The 23,481-nt window shown below is 40.4% G+C and overlaps 1 protein-coding gene across 3 annotated transcripts in view; it reads right to left on the bottom strand.

Annotated features, from left to right (window-relative positions):
- LOC121388605 (sodium- and chloride-dependent GABA transporter 1-like) overlaps positions 1–23,481 on the bottom strand; it is a 224,808-nt gene that overhangs the window by 145,714 nt on the left and 55,613 nt on the right. The gene's annotated exons all lie outside the window — the stretch shown is intronic.

Here is a 23,481-nt window from a genome sequence, read left to right as displayed (position 1 = left end):
GGAAGTTTGAGCCAGCTTTGACGGGATTTGAGCCACAGTCGTCAGATATGAACATTTTCCACATCATGAAAGCTACATTTTATACAGAAATAACACACGAAGTTCTAAGAGGATTAGATTCCTGTTATAACATACTCAAGAAACTGGTACAATTCATTACGACGCGCTACTTGTAGTATACATGCACCTTAAATAGATAATATTTCGGAAATGTATCAAAGAAAATAAACTCACTTTAACACAGACGATAACCATAATTATTATGCACTCCTAGGAAGGAAAGAAGGAAGGAAGGAAAGGAAGGAAGGAAGGAAGGAAAGGAAAGAAGGAAGGAAGGAAGGAAGGAAGGAAGGAAGGAAGGAAGGAAGGAAGGAAGGAAGGAAGGAAGGAAAGAAGGAAGGAAGGTGTTATTGTGCGACGCACTCAACACATTTTTACTACTGGGGCGGGATTTAGCTCAGTCAGTTGAGCGCTCGCCTAAAGTGCTTGCGTCGCAGAATCGAACCACCTGGGTCGATTCTTTCAACTGGTTGGATTTGTATCGTTCCAACCAGTGCACCACAAGCAGTCAAAGGCAGTGGTATGTGTTTTTCCGTCTGTGGAAAAGTGCACATAAAATAGTCCTTGTTTCTAATGGAAAAATGTAACGGGTTTCCTCTGGTGACTACGAGTCAGAATTACCAAATGTTTGACATCCAATAGCCGATGATTAATTAATCAATATGCTCTAGTGGTGTCGTTAAACTAAACACACTTTAACTTTTGTATTACTGCTATATGGTGACGGGCATACGGCTAATGACCACACAGACACTGAGAGAGGAAACTCGCTGTCGTTACGCAATGGGCCACTCTTTCTGATTAGCAGTAAAGGATCTTTTATTTGCAGCATCTCAGAAGGGTGTATACTATCAAATCAAATGCCACATACGACAGTAGTAACGTGTGGCTAAAACTCCTACCTGTAGCGTATCAATCGACATAAACACTACGGATATAAATACTACCACCCCTCACCCTTAAGGTGAATCAGAAAAAATCGGAGGTGAAGCTCAGGCCCTAATATAGAATTGAATAAGTAGAAGTCTCCGTTCCCAGAAGAAAGGGGCGAAGTTTGATACAAATTGGCGAATTGAACATTTATCGGTACATTGCGTAATGTTTCGCCAGTTTGAGTCGGGAAAATTCCGAATTTTACCCTCGGTTCTAATTGTAATATTTCGATATAAAATACAACTTCCGGTAATACTGTTTAAACCAAAGAGTTGTATTTTTCATTAAAAACGTGATATTATATATTAAGTAGTTGATAATTATAAAATTTGCTGCTATGTTAAACGTTAGTCCGGAGGGACGTACTTAGTGTGGTTCGTAGTATTGCCTTCATGTGCCCTGTGCAGTTAGTTAAAATTAAAGTATTAATTAGTGTTTTCTCTCATTACTGAAGTTAATGTGGCCGGGGATTAACAACGCTTGACTGGTCACAGCACACGTCGCGACGCCAGTTACTTTGAAGAACAATAGCCCGGTTTACGAAAGCATTTGAAAAATGTCAATAGTATACGACCTGTATTTAATCTCTTCACAGCAGAAACTGGCATGAACATTAACTTTTGTTCGTTGATTTTGATAATAAATTGAACACGGTAAAATATTTGATCAAATTATTCGCATATTACAACGCGCGTGCGCAGAAACCATTTCCCGTTAATAAGCAGGTTCACGATTACTGCAGGATACAGCCTGGCGCCAAAGAAAAACACTGTCTAATATACGGCGACAAGTCGGGATCTTGACGTGTGTTGCGCGATTTCGTTTCGGAAATCGGATTAGGTCCAACATTTTACGGCAACTTCGACTTCACACTACTGTTAATAACTCGGCGACTTGAACCGACTTTCGGCAAAAAAAACCCCGCTAATTTCGCCGGAAAGATTAGATTTAGCTGCTCATTTCAGAGATAACGGGTAGCGTCTATGAGTACCCTAGTTCCGCAAAATATTTGAGTACTTCTTTGCAGGTACCCCAAGCATGTTTCAAGCACAAGGCTACTTGACACAGTAGTACTAGATGAAATAAAATTGCATATATTTTTTTGTCCAGATGAAGATATATATATATATTTTTTTTTTTACAACCAACACACTCACATTTATCATCAAACACTGGACTTGTGGTGTTAACTTCTCTATCAAAAGTTCGGTGCACCTCATACTTTGACCTAGCCGGAAGTTATTTGGTTTAGTACTACCTGAAATAGGACAGTACATACCACGGTCTTTGTTACATCAGTTGTGGACCACTGGCTGGAACGAGAAATAACGCAATAAGCCCACCAATGGGGATAGATCCTAAATCGACCGTTGTGTTACTACTGGTCTATGCCCCACCCCTATGCACTATAGTACATACTCGTTTTGCAGTCGTCTCCCGTCCAGCCTGGTTTACAGTCTCCGAAGCAACTGCCGTTCTGCACATCACATGGCGCCGATGTATTAGCACAGTGACGATCCGCACATTTCTTCTTGCAGCTGGGACCGTATTTCTTTTTACCTTTTTTACAAGCTGACAATATAAAGAAAACCTCGTATGTGATAACTGCGTATGCATTATAGGTTCTGAATACTCGCATAATATACCACATTATTCCTTTATCACTAATTCAATAGTAATGGGTTTCCTAACTTCGATCGCAGTCTAATTTAATTTTGTGTTTATTTATTTTAAAATCAATACTAAAAACAGATGTGGTCGTCTACATCAATTTTGTCGCTGTATTTAAAAATGTATATACACACACGGATACACATACATACACGCACACACCCACACCAAGACCTCCACACCTCACACATATACACACGCGAAACGAATTAAACGACGCATATTACAAACACTATGTTTTACGTTAGTTTCCAATGTATTTTTATAGATACTATTAACTTTAAAGATATTTTTTGAAACGTTTATATTTCGAATATATATGTAAATTATATAAGATGTTATGTTCTACTGTGCCATAATTGCTAGTTTACTGTACTATTTCTGCTTTACTGCAGCTGCACAAAATGTTTGTAAATCACCTCTGTATCGCCGTATGGTGAGCTGAATGTAAATAAAGTTCCTCTGGGATATGTTCCCTGGGGGTTTTGTAACCTCATCGTGGTGCAGAGGTGTAAGGTTTTCTTTGAGAATGGATAGTACAGCACCATTCACCTTTTGCTGCACCTTGTTGGTCGTGAGGTGCATCCCGTAATACTGGATGACGGACTCCTAGTGGTCGATTTTCGGCATACCTGTGGGTTTAATTTCTGGCATCACACCACATTGAACCTGATCAAATGGCTGGTTACGCCAAGCTAAAGAGCAAGCAACCTCTGTTTTGTTTATATTAGCCAATAACAAACATTGTTTTCATTAACATTTGTATGTGTTGCTCTTGAGTGTGTGGATAGGGTATATGAGGTGATTTATAAGCGGGGTTTTTTTTTATTATTCCCTGAGTATTTCAACCATATATCCCTGGAATGAGTGTCTGCTGGTTATTCACAGCATCATATCCCCTTGTTGGACTACATATGAATGGGTACATGGTTGATGAACTATTTGAGCTTTAATATGGTTAAAACAATTCTTCGCCTTCTGCTGGGGACACGAAAAGGGTCCACACCAAAGTTTTAAACACTTCTGCGTCACATGGAGTCTACAACAAGGATTCTACAATAAAGATTGTGAAGAAATCCAAAGCGATTTCTTCCAAAACCTAACCAAAGCGTCTTATCGTCGCTTCTTCTGACGATACGATTCAAAAACGCAATTGTTGGCTTGGCTGGTGAGCTAAAATATGTCAGGAAAATTAGGAATGGGCTTTTGGTTGAATGTTCAACCGAAACACATTCCACTGGCCCCCTGAAGTCGACAGTGTTTTGTAACGTACCAGTTAAGGTAACTGCGCACACCTCCCTCAATTCGTTAAACGGAGTGGTCAGATGCAGAAATTTGGAACGTTTTAATGAGGAAGAAATCTGCTAAAATTTAACTTCGCTGAGCTTTACTGCTGTAAGGAAGATAAAGGTTTGTCGAAACAATCATTTGTTTCCGACGAATACTTGTATCCTCGTGTTTAACGTCCCTACCCTTACCCAATCAGTCAAAGCTGGTTACTTTAATATTCCTGTTGAACCGTTTACCCCAAGCCTCCCTCTTGCGATGCTTCAAATGTCAGAGTTTTGGACATGGTCAGAATGCATATCGTAGTAAACTTACATGTGCTCGTTGTGGTCTATTTGACCATGACAGCAAGACGTAAAAACGTTTCCCTCAACTGAAAGGCACTACTGACGAGAGTGACGACGATGGAAGCTGGAACAACGTGTTCAGCAGGTAAAGGTACACAACACGCTATCTTTCATGGATGCCAGTATGTTGGTTGAGATAGCAGTACCAACAGTGTTGGACGTTACATGCATCTGCAGCTGCTGCCAAGGTCGCCACTAAAAGTATTGCTAACTTAAGGCAATAAATAAATTTGTTAAAACTTAGAGCTAACCCGATCCTGTGATGAAGTCAGACACAAAAAAACACCTAACTGGCATCGAGGCAATTATTGTGCCGGATGTAAAAACTGTAGACGTCACGTAATTCCCAGCTCGAAGGCTCGAAACCAGCAAAAAAAAACCTACTCCCCAACACGAGGAAATCGAAACCCAAGTGTCATTGGATTTGAAAAGTCCACCACATAGGTCGAGCACTAGTTTCCCAACGACAGGCAAATTTACAACGAAATCTACTAAAATACGTTCAGTTCGGCTGCAGATGATAAATCCTATACACATCCTATGTTTTCAGAACATCTCCCGTGGATAGCTTGTACGCTGATGCACAGGGACCTAGTGTAGTTGCTAGGCGTGCAAAGCATCCTGCATTTAATGCGGTGTTTGATAGCAAATATATAAAGTTGTTTCTTGCGAGGCCGAATGGCATCAGAGCATTTGGTATTCGCTTTAAGCCATTTTTATCAGTTTCTGACATTGATTTAACCGACATTTTGTAAACCCTTTCTATTAAGTTTTACCACCTTGGTATATGAAAAAAGATCGCACAAATGCAGTTATTTATAAACAACATTTCATAGAAATCCAAGACAGGTACCATGATTACATTCCCGTTTACACAGACAGATCACGGGATGGGAATTACGTGACTTTTGCCCCATACCAGTGTCGGAAGTTAACTGGTTCCGATATATCCTATATAATGGCATGATTTTCATGATATGATAGTTTGTCGGAATATCCAATATTTAAGGGTAGGGGAATCATAATGCCATATAACTCTGAACGTTTTAACGGTAGGATTATATATTACGACTCAGATTGAAGGGCATAACATATGGCAATCATTGATCTGCATTTGTACACGGTTGGTTGATTAATTAGGTCACTAGAGGTCAAAAGGTCACATTGTTTTACCGAGCTTAAAATTGGTCCATTTTGTTTGCTCAAACTTCTCTTTTATTTTTTTATAAAATCTGATTTATCACGTTAACTTTGTTAAACAGTTTTTGTATAATTTTAGGCAAATAGAAGAGGAAAACAACATGTTTAGTCAAATGGTTCCAACTTTAAATATATACTGGTATTATGTCTGTATTATGGCGGTTTTTTAAGTTAGTGTAAACATTATGCCATATAATGCTGAAAGTTTTAGTGGTATGATTAGATATTATCAGTAGTATAGGGGCCTCTTGCGCCTCATGACCTACTTTCCGTGACCGTGACCTATTTTCCTATGACCTTGATGACGTCACGCCCTTGTCACGTGACCTGGCCCCGTCCTACTTATACCGGCCCCGTCCTACTGGCCCCGACCTACTTAGGCCGGCCCCAACCTACTTAACCGGTCCCAACCTACCTAGACTAGTCCTGGCTTACTTAGCCCGGCCCCGACCCATGCTATCCTGTCTGTTGGAAGTGTAGTATCCCTTGCTACTAATGGGGAAGTTTCTTTCCAAAACTGTTAATATTATGTTTGGCATCCAATAGCCGATGATTAATAAATCAAGGTGCTCTAATGGTGTCGTTAAACAAATCCCCTTCTAAGGACTCAGCCCGACGTGAGGTTGTGTGTTTAATTTTAGCGCGCTGAATGTTGAATGGTTATAACTGCTTATATCCGTCAAGCAGTATCATGTTTTGTTGTCGGTCACAATACTCTACGGAACTTCTAGAAGTTTCATTCTCAAAGTCGTGAAATATGAAATGATTTAAATGGGTGTAAAAAGGAATTCTCGCCCCACGATGTCTGATAACCTCAATGCATTCACAAGATTATTACCAACTATTTTAAGAAGCCCCAAGATAGCACAGACCCACTTCGTCGCTTATATATATATATATATATATATATATGGTTTAAATGATAGGCTTTGTTTACCTGGTGAAATAGCTGAAAGGGTAACGACTTTGGCTCCTGCGCATAAGGTACGCCGTTCGTATATGAACTAATTAATTTATAGTTTATTTATTTATTTGTTTTTATTTATTTATTTGCTTATTTATTTGTGTTACGAATTTTTGTCAAGCAGCCTCCTTTTACCATTGTACAATCAGCCTATATATAACCTGCAGGGCGGGGCCGGTATAGGTAGGTTGTTTTGAAATTTAGCATTTCATGTACAAAGTTTAAGCAGCAGTTTAATTAATTTATATTAGATTTTAGGGTATATATATATATATTCACTATGATTATATAAGGACATTTAGGCTTTGAAACTGTACCATGTGTACAGAGAAGATTTAAAACTAGTGTGCTTTTACAAGTGTATTGTGATTTTGTTTTTTGTCAGTATGTAGATGTAACCTGTTGAATATACAGAGATTGTGTTGTTCAAGGGTTCAGTGCTACCCATCATGTGCACATGTAAAATGTATGCAACAGGTGATCAATGTAGTTTGGATGGTCCCCACAATTAGGCATGACTGATATACAATCAGTGGATTTACTTGACATATGTTTTTCCCAATATCCACAGCAAAATTTTAAATTTTCAAATCATTGGCAGTATACATTGTAGTGAAAACAAAACACAGTGCCTACATCCATCCGTCCATCGTTTCGAGCGGAGGGACACAGGCCATACCTATCACACACATTCATTCAAACACTCCTGTACCATACCTTTATGCGTCAAAAAGTATATAAGTAAAAGGGTAATGATGTTCGTCATTTGAGGTAGAACCTTCAAAGGAGCAACATCTCAGATCAGTACAAGTTATATGCTCCCAACGTGGACAAGTGGACCTCTTTCTACAAACTGCAGGCACAAGACAAACTTCAAACTCATTTTTCAGTTCAACGTGGTGGGAAAAGTCAGATACTGTACAGCGTTGATCGATGTCTAGAACTCTACGATCCCACGTGGAAAAAAGAAAAAGAGGAACAGAACAAGCCCCGGCACCCAAAGTCGTCATGGTATCCCCCACACAACAGGTGGTAGAGCAAGCCAAGGCCGATCTAAAAGAAAAACAACAACAACAACCACAAAGTGGTACTTGTTGGAAAGACCCTAAACGGCAGAAGCATTTCTAAAAAGACTATAAAAGAACTATGTGGGTCAGATATCGTCCTTTTATTTAGAGTCATCATGCAGAGCGCATGTTCAGAATGTGGTTCACATTCTCGAGGAGAGACGCCATGTTAAGTCATTTTAAACAAAAACATGCTAAAGGTCTACCACCACCACCACCACCACCACCACAGCAGCCACCACCACCACCACTACAGCAGCAGCCCCACCACCACCACATCAGCAGCAGCCCCTAAGATTGACACATCCTTCACCATGATCGTGTCGGGACCTACTTCGTGTGGAAAGATATTTTTGGTATACAAACTGCTACGGGATGGCAAAATCTTCCCACCGCCTCATCGCATCATGTGGCTTTACACACGATGGCAACCCCACTACAACTTCATTCGGGCAACCGTTCGAGTGAAATGTGTTCAAGGCATACCTGAGAATTTGGAAAAGGATTGTTATTTGGACCCCAGATTCAGAAATCTCATCATGTTGGACGACCTGATGTGTATGGCCAATAAAGTCCCAAGGATCACCAACCTGTTCACTGAAGGCAGTCGCCACAGAAACGTATCCGTCATCGCCATCAACCAGAAGCTACCCACAGGCCCTACGGACATCTCTTGATGAACTTGAAACCGACCACGCCTGAACATTGGCGTCTTCGACCTAATGGTTTACAGGCGGGGCCGTCTGAATGGTATAAAAGCATGAGCGTAACGGCGAATGTCTCAAAAGACGTGCCACCACCTTCGAAGAAAGAGCTCTACATGCAAATCATGCAAAGGGACACATTCAAGAGAAAACTACCAGCCATACCCGCCTACGAAAGTGATGACGAAGAAGATAATGATGTAGAACCCTATCTGAAAAAAGTCAGGAGGATGCAGTTTTGCGATACGTGTGGTCTGGTCTTTAAAGATGGAAGCGACTTGCAGCGACATCTGCGTTTCAATTCGTGTGAAGAGAAACAAGAAGAGCCGTCGCCCGATCTGGAAAATGAAGGCGTACGTCTTTATGGTGGAACGTGAATTGGACATCAATCGTGACTATTTCGAAAGCAAGAGGAAACGCTACGAAGATGCCATCGAAAAAAACATGAAGACATTGCAATGGAAGTTATTTAAAGACACGTACTCTCGCTTTCTAACATATATGCATTACTTTGACAAAGGCTCCAACGCAATGAAAATTCTACAGTCTGTGAATCCTCGCCGAGATGTGAGACGACAGATTCGTTCTAAATTAAATCAGTATCATTCCTGGATCAGCGAATATTTGGACGAAGTAGACGACGACGATACGATGGTGATGAGGACGAAGATGACGAAGAGAAATGAACACTAATACTATTCACATGTCGCTTTTAAAGGGACATTCCTGAGTTTGTCGCATTGTAAGATGTTTCCGACTGATAAAATATTTCTACGGTTAAACTTACATATTAAATATATTTTCTTGTTTAGAATATCAGTGTCTGTATATTCAATGTGTCTCTGGTCATCTTAATATTTGTAAGAAGCCCAAACTAGATTTTGTCTTCAAATATTTTCGTACGTACGAAAAAAATATACTACATTGATCACCTGTTTCATAAATGTTAGATGTGCACATGATGGGTAGCACTGAACCATTGAACAACACAATCTTTGTATATTTAATAGGTTATATCCACATTCTGACTAAAAAACTAAATGACAATACACCTCTAAAGGCATACTAGTTTTAAATCTTCTCTGTATACATGGTACAGTTTTAAAGCGTAAATGTCCTTTTATAACAAGAGTGAATATATATGTACCCTAAAATCTAATATAAATTAATTAAACTGCTGCTTAAACTTCGTACATAAAATGTTAAATTTCAAAACAACCTACCTATACAGGCTCCGCCCTGCAGGTTATATATAGGCTGATTGTACAATGGTAAAAGGAGGCTGCTTGAAAAAAATATATAACATAATAAATAAATAAATAAATAAATAAGCAAATAAATAAATAAAAAATAAATAAATAAACTATAAATTAATTTAAAACAATAGAAATAATATACTTTCCCCACTTCATATATGAACGGCGTAAAGTCGTTACCCTTTCAGCTATTTCACCAAGTAAACAAAGCCTGTCATTTAAACCATATATACATATATAAGCGACGAAGTGGGTCTGTGCTATCTTGGGGTTTCTTAAAATAGTTGGTAATAATCTTGTGAATGCATTGAGGTTATCAGACATCGTGGGGCGAGAATTCCTTTTTACACCCATTTAAATCATTTCATATTTCACGTCTTTGAGAATGAAACTTCTAGAAGTTCCGTAGAGTATTGTGACCGACAACAAAACATGATACTGCTTACCGGATATAAGCAGTTATAACCATTCAACATTCAGCGCGCTAAAATTAAACACACTACCTCGCGTCGGGCTGAGTCCTTAGAAGTGGATTTGTTTAACGACACCACTAGAGCACCTTGATTTATTAATCATCGACTATTGGATGTCAAACATAATATTAACAGTTTTGGAAAGAAACCCCCTACACTTTCCCATTAGTAGCAAGAGATACTGCACTTCCCACAGACAGGATAGCACGGGTGTTGCTAAGTACGACGGATCGGTGCGGGATAAGTAAGCCAGGAATAGTCTAAGTAGGTCGGGACCGGTCTAAGTAGGTCGGGGCCGGGCCAGTAGGATGGGGTCGGGGCCAGTAGGATGGGACCGGTATAAGTAGGACGGGGCCAGGACACGTGACAAGGGCGTGACGTCATCAAGGTCACAGGAAAGTAGGTCAAGGTCACGGAAAGTTGGTCATGAGGCGCAATAAGATCTATACTACTATTATCAGACAAATTGAATGTAGTAGCATGAAGTAATCATTGATGTGCATTTCTACATGGTTGGCCCCTGTGTGTACTGTAAGTTCACCGTGGTGCAGGGGTGAAACATTCTCATTGAGAATGGCTAATACAGTACAACTCACCTTTTGGAGCACCTTATGTGCCGTGAGGTGTAACCCGTGAAGATGGATGATCCTGGTGATTGAGTTGGGGCATACCTGCGGTTATGATTTCTGACAATACATCTTTTTGGCCCGGAATTCAAATAGACCGGCGATCAGGAAGACCCGACCTGATCAATCGGCTGGTCACGCCAAACTCCAGAGCAAACAACCTTCGTTTTGTTTACATTAGTCATTGGGGCGGTGGCTAGGGTCAATTGGGTGATTTTGTTTTCTTAGTCCCCAAGTATATCAACCATGTATCCCTGGCATGGCTGTCTGCTGGTTATCCGCAGCACCATGCCCCTATGTTGGACTCGGTGGTGGGTGGGTGGAGGCATGGTTGATGAACCTTACATTCATTAAATATGGATAAACCTAAACTTCCAATATCAAATTCTGAAAAGGGTCCACACCGAAGTTTCGGACGAGGAGTCCATGAAATTGAAGAAGAGTGTGAAGAAATCTAAAGTGATTTCACAAATTTGACCAAGGTTTCTTGTCATCAGTTCTACTGATGATGGGGCCTCGAACAAATTATCCCCATTTGCGATTCAAAAGGCAATTGATGGCTTGGTTGGTGAGCCAAAATCAGTAAAACAAAATCAAGAATGGGCTGTTGGTTAAATGTTCAGCCGTAAAGCACCAAACTTGCCTTCTCAATTGTACAGTTTTTTGTAACGTACCAATTAAGGTAACTCCGCATACCTCCCTTAACTCGTCAAAGGGAGTGATCAGATGTAGAGATCTGGAAGGAGTCAGTACGGGCGAAATATGTCAAAATCTATGCTCGCAGGGTGTTACTGCCGTGAGGAGGATAAAGGTTGGCCGAAACAATGACTTGTTACCTACGAATATTTGTATCCTCACTTTTCATGTCTCTATTCATACCCAATCTGTCAAAGCTGGTTACCTTAATATTCCCGTTGAACCCTTTATTCGAAACATGTTGCGTTGCTTCTAATGCTAGATGTTTGGCCATGGTCAGAACACATCTCGTGGGAAACTTACATGTGCTCACTGTGGGTTTTTTTTCACAATGACAGCAAAACGTGTAAAAACGATGTACTTTGTCTTAACTGCAACTGTGCATACTCGCGAGAGAGTCCGCGGTTGAAACAGCAAAAAACGGGTTCCGCAGGTGAAGGTACAAAATAAACTATCCTTTATGGATGCCAGGAGGTTGATGGAGACAGCAACACCAACAGTGGTTGACAAATCATATCCAGCTGCAGTTGTTGCAAAAGTCGCACTAAAAGTGTTGCAGTCAACACAGACTTAACCTGGCATTGTGATGAAGCCAAATACAAAAAACTGACATTGAGAAGGTTCAAAAATAGGTCAAAAAAGTATCCAAGAATAAAAAGTTATTCTCCAACACAATAAATGGAAACCCAAGTGTCATTGGATGTTACAAATCCACCAAATAAGTCGAGCACTAGTCTCCCTAAGACAGGCAATGAAACAAAGAAATCAAAAGAAGTACTTTCACGTCGGCTGAAAAAGATCAAAATACGTTCGGTCCCGATCAGCAATATGGGTACGAAACTTTGGCTGATATCGGTGATGACGATATGGATGTTTCATCTCCAGATTATTGCCGATCACAAAGACCACCAGTAAAGCCAAAGACAAAACCCATACTTCCCTCCGATGAAAAAATAATTTTATCCAGTGGAACTGTCGTGGGCTTAGGCCCAATTTTGATGAAATAAGTCTTCTAATTCAAAAGTATAATCCTCTTTCAGTGTGTCTTCAGGAAATCGTACAGAAGGATACTGACGATATTAATATTAGATGATTTAATATCTGCCATAAATGTCAAGAAACTGAAAATAGAGCATCTGGGAGCGTTTTCATTCTTGTAAATGAAAACATTCCTCATAGTACAGTTACATTAAGGACAAATGTACAAGCTGTAGGTGTAAAGGTTACGGCTCATAAAACTATTACTCTATGTTCAGTTTATTTACCTCCTCGAAACAATTACAATTTTAAACTTAGTGACTTTCAAGGTCTCTTAGATCAACTCCCTACTCCTTTTATTATCATGGGAGATTTTAATGATCACCACACTTGGTGGGCATGCGATGTCATAAATACTAGAGGTAAACAATTAGAAGACTTAATTCTCAAAAAAAACTTATTATTATTATTTAATGATAAAAGTCGTACATACTTTTATCATGCCAGTGATTCATTCACATCCATTGATTTAACCCTTTGTAGTCCTTCACTTTTTCTTGATTTCTCCTGGAAAGTTGGTTCAGACCCTTGTGGTAGTGACCACTGTCCCATTATTTTGGAGAATGATAGACCTCCATCGATTGAAAGGGTTCAAAGGTGGAAGTTGGCGAAGGCAAATTGGGGTCAGTTTCAGCATCTGTGCAGCACTCGACTGCAACAATTTATCATTACTGATGCTGATGACCCCATGTCTTTGTTCACTTCCATCTTGAAGGACATTGCAGATGAAACTATTCCTAAGACTTCGGCAGTACCAAAGCGTTTCAATAAACCATGGTTTAATGACACATGTAAGGATGCATTCAGAGCGAAACAGGTTTCTTTAGCAGTTCAAACGTGAACCTGCAGCGTATAACCTGGATGCATTTCGTATTGCTAGGGCCAAGGCTCGAAGAGATGTCAGACAGAACAGTGGTCTCTCCAGTATTCAGGAAAGGGATGGAGGGAATCGGTAGAGCTGGTTCTACTTATAGGAAAGGAGGGTACCTATGGTTTTCAGGGTACAAGTACTTCGAAAATATCTTGTAAACGACGCTGAACATGATAACTCTGGTAGTTCAAGACGATGGCATGACTTGTGATTTTGGATGGCGGCCTAAATAAACGGATGGCGGATATTACTATTGCTGCCAGTGGATGGCGGGCGTATTGCAAATAAGTCTTAAGTGATGGCGGGCTCGTCATAATTCATCTTCTGCATTCAGTCAAAAGCTTTTACATCTGTCAGAACTAAAACTGAAAAAGATTCCATTAACTCTTCATCTGAAAATGCTATGGAGGAATTGCAGGATGATCTTTGTAGAGCCCATGAAACTTCAGTAGGACCATATGAAATTCATTATCAGTTATTGAAGCAGTCACCTGAATCATCGTTGATACAGACGGATCACGGGATGAGAATTCTGTGGCCTGTGCTACAGTTTTTCCAGCAGACACAATCCTTTCCATGAGACTGCCTGACTCGTCATCAGTTTTTAGTGCTGAAGTTTGGGCAGTCATTAACGCTTTGGAAGAAATCAAGGATTCGATTGCATCCAAATTTATTCTTTTTACTGATTCGCTTTCGTGTCCCCAAGCTTTACGCAATATGAAGTTGGACCATCCCTTAATTAGGATGCTGATACAAAAGTATGTCTTTTTATCCATTGCAAATAAAGATATTGTATTTTGTTGGGTGCCCAGCCATGTTGGCATCAGGGGTAATAAAAATGCAGATTCAGCTGCCAAGTCTGCTTTGGATTTGCCTCATGCCAGGGTTGGTGCGCCTTATACTGATTTTAAACATATGACAACCAATTTATCTTTTCGACTTTGCAAAATTATTGGGACGGTGCGGTTGCGAACAAGCTTTATGCTATCAAGGCAGTCTTGGGAGAGAGGTAGTCCTCCTGTAGGCAGCGAAGGAAAGATGAAATAGTATTGTGTCGTGCTCGCATCGGTCATACATACTTGACTTATTCATTTATCTTGAAGAAAGACCACCCCACCTCAGTGTGAGCACTGTTAGTTTACTCTGACGGTACGCCACATTTTGGTGGAGTGCAATCATCTCAAAGAAACTAGAAAAGATATATTTGGACAATCCAGAAATTATATTAGTTTTTGTTATATTGACTTTTATTGTAAATTTTAATTTGACCAATGTTTGATATTTGTATTTTTTGCACAGTTCTTTACACTGTTTTTATTTAATTCTTGAATTTTTATATTGACTTTGCTCATCACTTTAGTTTTGCATTTATCATAGTTTGACACCCAATAGCTGATGTATTTTTCATACTGGGGTGTCGATAAACATTCATGCATTCATTCATTAATACATACATGGTTGGAAGGGAATTATTTATTTAACGACACACTCAACACATTTTATGTACGGTTATACGGCGTCATACATATGGTTAAGGACCATACAGCTATTGAGGGAGGAAACACACTGTGACCACTTCATGGGCTACTCTTTTCCATTAGCAGCAAGGGATCTTTTATATGCACCATCCCATAGATAGGACTGCACATACCACGACCTTTGGTGTACCAGCCGTGGTACACTGGCTGGAGCGAGAAATAGCCCAATGGGCCCACTGACGGGGATCGATCCCAAACTGACCACGCATCAACATAGTAACATAGTACAAATACAGAAACACGTTTAATATACAGCCACTAATATTTTATGCACAAACATATATTTGATATATAATTAAAATCGCTAAAAAGTCTCTGTTTGTCGATGACTTCTTACAAATTGCAGCAAACTCAGGAATGTCCCTCTAACACATACATTTATGTTTTAAAACAACGGCCTTCCTCCTCAGTGTGGGAACATACTGGTGCGCCATATTTCGGTGGAGTGCAATTATCTGTAATCTGATTAAAATTAGCTCCACTGGTTAATAACTAGACCAGTCGAACTAATTTTAATCAGATTGAATGTTTTCACTATTGGATATGTCATTCCGCTAGCTACGTACCGAATGAGCCTATTTTTTTCCGTGTGCATAAATGATTAGCCGTTAAAAATACAAATGACAAAATGACTTACTCTTTTTGGGAGAAATTTCCACTGATAACAAAAACAAGATCCACACGAGAAAAATAAAACACATCCAGTTTGGAGCCATCATGGAGTCTATATGTGAATAGTAACCAATGAGGAAGTCTGTTGTCTTATATTGCAGGATGTAATGTCATCGGGATCGTTGTATTGTTTGAACAAGTAGCAGAGAACGAGGTAGATACATCACACACACACACACACACACACACACACACACACACACACACACACAGAGAGAGAGAGAGAGAGAGAGACAGAGAGACAGAGAGAGAGAGACACAGAGAGAGAGAGAGAGCGAGAGCGAGAGAGAGATCACATAGGCATACATACATACACACAATCACAGACACACATACACACACACACACATACAATATATGCACATGCACACACATACACACACACAAACACACACACACGTATACAGACATACAATATATACATATACACACAGACACACACGCACAAAAAAACACACACACACACACACTCTCTCTCTCACACACAAATTCACACACACACACACACACACACACACAAACACACACTGATATATACAGACAAAAATACACATCAAAATACACACACACACCATACACACATATACATATATAAACACGCATACACACACCACACACACACAAACACACACCATACACACATATACATATATAAACACGCACACACACACACCACATACATACACACACACACACAAACAAACAACACACACAAACAGACACAGACACAAACAAACACACGCACACACATACAGCCATGCGAACTCCCCTTTCCGTAGGGGTGCAGGCTGACGTGTGCCCGAATTAAACTAAAATGCCCGAATTTGGATTTATTTATATAACAATTACTTGCACACGAACCTTCGCATTTTTACATGGATTACAACTAATACTATGGATATAATGATTGAAATATATGGTGGAAAGCTCCTTGTGCCCAGATATCTCTATCGTTTTTGACCGAATTTGACGATTTGCCTCCGCAGTATTGGCAGTTGCAATCATTCGTTTTGTACGCTTATGCACATACGCACGCAAGCACAAATACAAACATGTACATAAAAACAAACACACACACACAGAGAGAGAGAGAGAGAGAGAGAGAGAGAGAGAGAGAGAGAGAGAGAGAGAGAGAGAGAGAGAGAGAGAGAGAGAGAGAGAGAGAGAGACAGACAGACAGACAGACAGAGATACAGAGAGACAGAGACAGACAGAGACATACAGACACAGACAGAGTGAGAGAGATACATTCCTACCTAGCTACCTACATAAATGCATACACACTTACATATAATACGTTATGTATCAGCGACATTTTAACTGACTCGAAACCAAACGCTGCCAGTACCCAGGGGCGGATGAGACGGGGGTGAGATATAGGTCGCATGATCTATCACCATCTGTAGATTCACCCACCCCTACCCTGTCTCAACCAGTGCTCCACGGCTGGTACATCAAAGGCCGTGGTATGTACTGCTTTGTCAATGGAATAGTCTACATAATAGACATCTTGCTGATTAGAGTAGCCTGTGCAGCAGCAGCAACGGGTTTCCTTTGTCCAAGAATCGAAATACCCATAGTTCTGTTAGACACCAAATAGCCACAATTTAAAAAATATGTTCTGCGGAGTCGTCAAGGAAACGTCTCTTTCCTTTCCTTTTGGATTACGCATGGCATATAATCTTTAAAGGGACACACCCTAGTTACGGCTAGTTGTTAACCATTACGGCGTTGTTTTTCGCTATTAAACCCATTTTTTTACAAATAAAATTGCACTTTACTTACCGTTTATTATTTAGAATATACATTTACATTCACACCTGAAGTGTTTTTTTGGTAATCCTGGTAATGCTGGTGTTTGTAATACCACAAAATACATTTTTAGTATTTCTTAAAAACGCACGCACCTTTGAGAAAAAAACGTTGAGCAGACAAGGTCTAATCTATTTTTAGAGGGGATATTTCCATTTCAATGTCACAGACGTTGGTATACCACGTGACCGTTATCATTTTGGTTCGGTTTGTTTTCTCGTGCACGGTTCGCGCAATCAACATCCGATTTGTTGTTGTTCATTTGTGAGATTTTTCTTCACAGTTCGTGAACATTTTCAGTAACAATAAAGTTCAGACAAGTAAGTGTCTCAATACAAAACGTTACAAACCCTTAAAACCAATAATTTTGCTAAGTCTTACGATATCTGGAGAGGGGATACAACCAGGACAGAACAGTTGGAACATGTCCAGGAGAGGTGAAAGAAACGCACCCCAAGTCTGTGAAATTTGTCGTGACGTAGGCATTGTTGTGCTTCGACCGACATCTAACTTTCAAAATTATTTCAAGCAATTGGACATGGGGATTCCCATGGTATTTATCGATATAAAACCTGCTGTTTCACTCCATTTGATAAAAACGTGATCTAAGTGTGTTACAGGTTTGTAGATTAACCAAATTATAATTTATTTTCGCTGGATGGAACTAGGGTGTGCGGCTTTAACATTGTTATCAATGGCAATTGGTTTGGTATCAGAGAATCTATATTGACAGCTATCACGTTACGTGTTTACTTCCGTTTTCAAAGTCGGCCATTCAGGTTGAGTAAAGCATGTAGGCTTTCTGTTCTGCAATATTATGTGTTGTGTTCTTGCTGTAATTTCCGTATGTTATTATAATACGTGTATATTCCATGACATTGTCTCCAGTTTACAAATATCAACAGCTCAGCAACATAATTACTTTGTGCAATTTCCCTACGCCTGTGTACATATATCATGTATGTCCGTTGTTTTCTCTCTCTCTCTCTCTCTCTCTCTCTCTCTCTCTCTCTCTCTCTCTCTCTCTGTCTATGTCTGTCTGTCTGTCTGTCTCTCTCTCTTTGTCTGTCTGTATGTATGTCTCTCTCTCTCTCTCTCTCTCTATCTCTCTCTCTCTAACTCTGCTCTCTTTCTTTCTTTCTCGCTTTCTCTCTCTCTCTGTATGTCTGTCTGTCTCTCGCCCTCTGTCTGTCTGTCTGTCTGTCGCTCTCTCTCTCTCTCTCTCTCTCGCTCTCTCTCTCTCTCTCTCTCTCTCTCTCTGTCTCTCTCTCTCTCGCTCTGTCTCTTTCTATATCTCTGTCTGTCTGTCTGTCTGTCTGTCTGTCTGTCTGTCTCTCTCTCTCTCTCTCTCTCTCTCTCTCTCTCTCTCTCTCTCTCTCTGTATGTCTGTCTGTCCCTCTCTCTGTGCCTGTCTCTCTGTCTCTGTCTCTCCTCTCTCTCGTAATATATTAATATGCTGTAGAGGTGTCGTTAAACTAAAACAAAATTTAAAGCTCCACTCTCTCTTTATGTATGTGCGTGCGCATTTGTGTGTGTGCGTCTCTCCCCCTCTCTCTCTGTCTATCTCTCTCTCCCTCCCTCTCTCTCTCTCTCTGTCTCTCTCTGTCTCTTTTTTTTTTCTCTCTCTCTCTCTCTCTCTCTCTCTCTCTCTCTCATATCGGTCTTTTTTCCAGCCAGTGCTCAACGGCTGGCATATCAAAAGCCGTGGTTTATGCTATCCTGTTTGTGGAGGTTCATATAAAATATCCCATGCTACTAATGGAAAATACAGGATTCATTCATCCCTTCTTTCTCTAACTTTCATGTTCTGTCTGTCTGTGTCTGTGTCTCTTTCTCTGTCTCTCTCTCTCTCTCTGTGTCTCTATCTCTATCTCTGTCTCTCTCTCTCTCTCTCTCTCTCTCTCTCTCTCTCTCTCAATAGGCCTAGCAAATCGAACTTTCTCTCTCTCTCTCTCTCTCTCTCTCTCTGTATGTCTGTCTGTCCCTCTCTCTGTGTCTGTCTATCCTGTCTCTCGTAATATATTAATATGCTGTAGAGGTGTCGTTAAACTAAAACAAAATTTAAAGCTCCACTCTCTCTTTATGTATGTGCGTGCGCATTTGTGTGTGTGTGTGTGTCTCCCCCTCTCTCTCTGTCTATCTCTCTCTCTGTCTCTGTCTCTCTCTCTCTCGCAAACACACACGTAAACACACATATATCCACATCCACACACACACACACACACGCGCACACACACACACATACCCTCCCCTCTATTATAGTATGCTAGATACGGCTGTACTGACCTAGTACGTGTATATTCCATGACATTGTCTCCAGTTTACAAATATGAACAGCTCAGCAACATAATTACTTTGTGCAATTTCTCTACGCCATTATACATATATCATGCATATGCATGTACGTCTCTCTCTCTCTCTCTCTCTCTCTCTCTCTCTCTCTCTCTCTCTCTCTCTCATCGGTCTTTTTTCCAGCCAGTGCTCAACGGCTGGCATATCAAAAGCCGTGGTTTATGCTATCCTGTCTGTGGAGGTTCATATAAAATATCCCATGCTACTAATGGAAAATACAGGATTCATTCATCCCTTCTTTCTCTAACTTTCATGTTCTGTCTGTCTGTGTCTGTGTCTCTTTCTCTGTGTCTCTGTCTCTCTCTCTCTCTGTCTCTCTCTCTCTGTCTCTCTCTCTCTCTCTCTCTCTCTCTCTCTCTCTCTCTCTCTCTCTCTCTCTCTCTCTCTCTCTCTCTCTCTCTCTCTCTCTCAGACAGACAGACACAAATAATCTACGACTAGCACGTGAACTGCCACTTGTTGTTGAATAGTGTAACTATCCGAGTGTCGTCAACGGGCTTCTATTCCACTTTGAGTCATTGACGTGTATATACATATATATCATACTGCGTGTTGTACGAGGTCAGTACAGCCGTATCTAGCATACAATAATAGAGGGAAGGGTAAGTGTGTGTGTGTGTATGTGTGTGTTTGTGTGTGTGTGTGTGTGTTTGTATGTGTGTGTGCGTGTGTTTGTGTGTGTGTGCGTGTGTGTATGTATCTGTGGTGTGTGGGTGTGTATTTGTGTGTGTATGTATGTGAGTCCGTGTATGTATGTATGTGCATTTTTGTGTGCGTGCGTGTGTGTACGTGTGTGTTCGTTATATGTGTGCGTGTGTTGTGTGTGTTCAAGTGTATGTATGTGTGTGTGTGTGTGTGTGTAGTATCCAAGTTGGCATAAATAACTTGTTTTTTCTGAGTCGTACCTGTCTCATGCTCCCATTGTTAAATGGAATAATAATTTAAACGAAAAACTTTCAGAGCTTTAGAACACCTTTATATTTCCTTCTTAATGTACGAACCAAATGTTGGTTAATCTAGTTTCCCTCAGAAGAGTATTTAAGGAATATTACAGTATTATACGTGATACTTTAAGGGATGGAATCAGATACTTTGCAATAACAAATAATTATGGGCAGTAGTAAAGCATGCAGCTGAACGTCTTTGAGTTTTAGTGATGGCATTAAATTTGTATTTTCAAATATTTGAACCAAAAACCCCCAACATTAATGACAATGTGTTACTCAGATACGTATTTGAGTATTTGACGCCTCTAGGCAACTAATATGTTTGAACCCCACCTACCCCCACCCTCCAACATCCAAAACGGTAATATATTCTACTAGAGTAGTTGGGGGGGGGGGGGGGAGGGGGGATAAAATACTAGTAGATTCTACTTTATCCCCCCCCCCCATTTTGCCACTCCCTACAAGTTGGCACCCTGATTAATTTTGACATATAGTCTTTGAGGGGGCGGGGCGTAGCTCAGTGTTACACCGCTAGGTAGAGTGACGTGCGATCAATCTAGGATCGATTTCCGTCGGTGGTGCTCTTTCTCGTTCCAGCCAGTGCTCCACAATTGGTGTAACAAAAGCCGTGGTATGTACTATCCTGTCTGTGGGATGATGCCTATAAAAATCCCTTGCTGCTAATCCAGTTTCCTTTCTCAATATGTGTGTTGTCCTTACCCATATGCCCGACGTCATATAACCGTAAATAAAATGTGTTGTGTTCGCCATTATATAAAACATGTCTTCCTTTCTTTTAGTCTTTGAGAGAAAACCGCTACATTTTCCAATTAATATAAAGGGATCTTTTATATGCACCATCCCACAGATGAGGGTAGCACATACCACGACCTTTCATATACCAGTCGCTGTGCATTGGCTGGAACGAGTAATAGCCTAATGGGCCCATCGACCGGGATCGAACCCAGACCGATGGCGCATCAGGCGAGTACTTCATCGCTAGGCTACGTCTCGACCTGTCAGACAAGAACGGAACTATAAAATCAACACAGCTTAAATATTTCCCTTTTGCATTTCCGAATCTACTTCTAGGCATCCAGATGACTGCACGATTCACTTCCGAGTTCCGTAAGCTTTCGTCCATGGCTTGTTATCATATAGCTCGAGTGACCTGTAGCTCAGCCCTGTTTATATGTTGATTTCGAAACCACCATATAAACAGTGTAGGGCTAGAGTACACTCGAGTTAGGTTTATCATAGATCATGGCTGTCACTCTGGTTGCACTGCACAGATTTATTTGCAGTAAGCGGGGTTTATTTAAAACTGATTTGTATCACAATATTTTGTAATGTAGGTATGCAGCGGAACTGGATGATCGGAGTGAATAGGTTCTTGCACAGTGTCTAGTGACAAAGACTAAAGCTAGATCAGGGATGGGAATCGTGTGGGAGGAACGAAAATATAACATCAAGGACCAACATATTCCCAATTTTAGTTCAAAAATACATAGCTGACAACGTGCTGTACGCAAGCTGGTTTCGAAGCGGGCCTTGCAACATTTGTGTTATGAGGCACTTGCTGGATCTGGCGTGTGTTTGACGTCATTGTTGAAAAAATATATGTGGACTCATTGAATCCAGCAACTAAACGATATTGGTAGAAGACCGCAGTTATCTGTTTATCTTCAGCTGAGAGTTATGCATGCCAGCCCCTGGCATACTAAATACCCACTTATGCTTTAAAAATAAATACAGGTATTTTTAGTCTCAAGGAAATTACTAATAGGTATAATTTTAAAGAGAACTCATTTTAAATATTTTGACTTAAATGCTTGTATTACATTCTAAAATATGTTCCCAAGCTGCTTCACACCCATACAAAGGTCTGACTACACATTTCATTTCCGGGTGAGAGTTCGTTCATCACGGTCCACTATAGTTTCTAATTGTGACACATGTTATAAGAAAGAAATCACATTTTATTTACAGTTATATGGCGTCAGACATATGGTTAAGGACCACACAGATATTGAGAGAGGAAACCCGCTGTCGCCACTTCATGGGCTATTCTTTCCGATTAGCAGCAAGGGATCTTTTAGATGCACCAATCCCACAGACAGAGTAGTACATACCACGACCTTTGATATACCAGTCGTGGTGCACTGGCTGGAACGGGAAATAGCCCAATGAACCCACCGACGGGGATCGATCCCAGACCGACTGCGCATCGAGCGAGCGCTTTACCACTGGGCTACGTCCCGCCCCGACACGTTATGGTTCACATATTCACTTCTAGGAAATGGTGAAGAATTAAAACAATATGTCTGTTTAATGGTAAGCCTTCTAGCTGTATTTTGCCCATGTTATTTTGTAATATTGTGCATTGACCTTTTGGGACATGGGTGTATAGCGCAAGAGACAGCCGGCGTGAATCGGTTAATGAACCACCTGTTCGGACCGGTACTACAGCCAGATGCGGTCATATAGCAAAACACTGAGACAGAAATGTTCCCAAGTTTGGAGTGAAAATAAATGCTTATATAATGTATGTTCGCATTGGTGTATATGTTGTTAGTGCCAACCAGAACCCGTTCTATTGGCAATCTTCATTTGAAGTTGGGTAATTTAACATGGGTTTAAATGTGCTAATCAAACCTTACACAAATCCTCATTTGAATAAAGGTTTAGCTATTAAATGTTTCACACAAATCAGTTTCTTTGATAATTGAGAGATCGCGCCTCACTTTTGCAACAAGTAAAACCCGTTGCATGAATATCAAGCGCCATTACAGCTAAACCGTTTGCAATCCTGGTGAAAAACCAAATGTAATTTTAAAAAATAACTCCTTAGTTATTAATAAGCTAGAGAATTTACTTCATATTCCAAATAATTACCCTTCAAACATGGATCTATACGAAAACAAATCGTGAATTCCTGCAATGGACTCGCTGTTTGTTATCTTGTTG

Source organism: Gigantopelta aegis, chromosome 14 (assembly GCF_016097555.1).
Source record: "Gigantopelta aegis isolate Gae_Host chromosome 14, Gae_host_genome, whole genome shotgun sequence".
In the NCBI taxonomy this organism is placed as follows: Eukaryota; Metazoa; Mollusca; class Gastropoda; order Neomphalida; family Peltospiridae; genus Gigantopelta; species Gigantopelta aegis.
The sequence above is the reverse complement of the archived record's forward strand: the minus strand, read 5'-3'. Positions and strand labels throughout refer to the sequence as shown.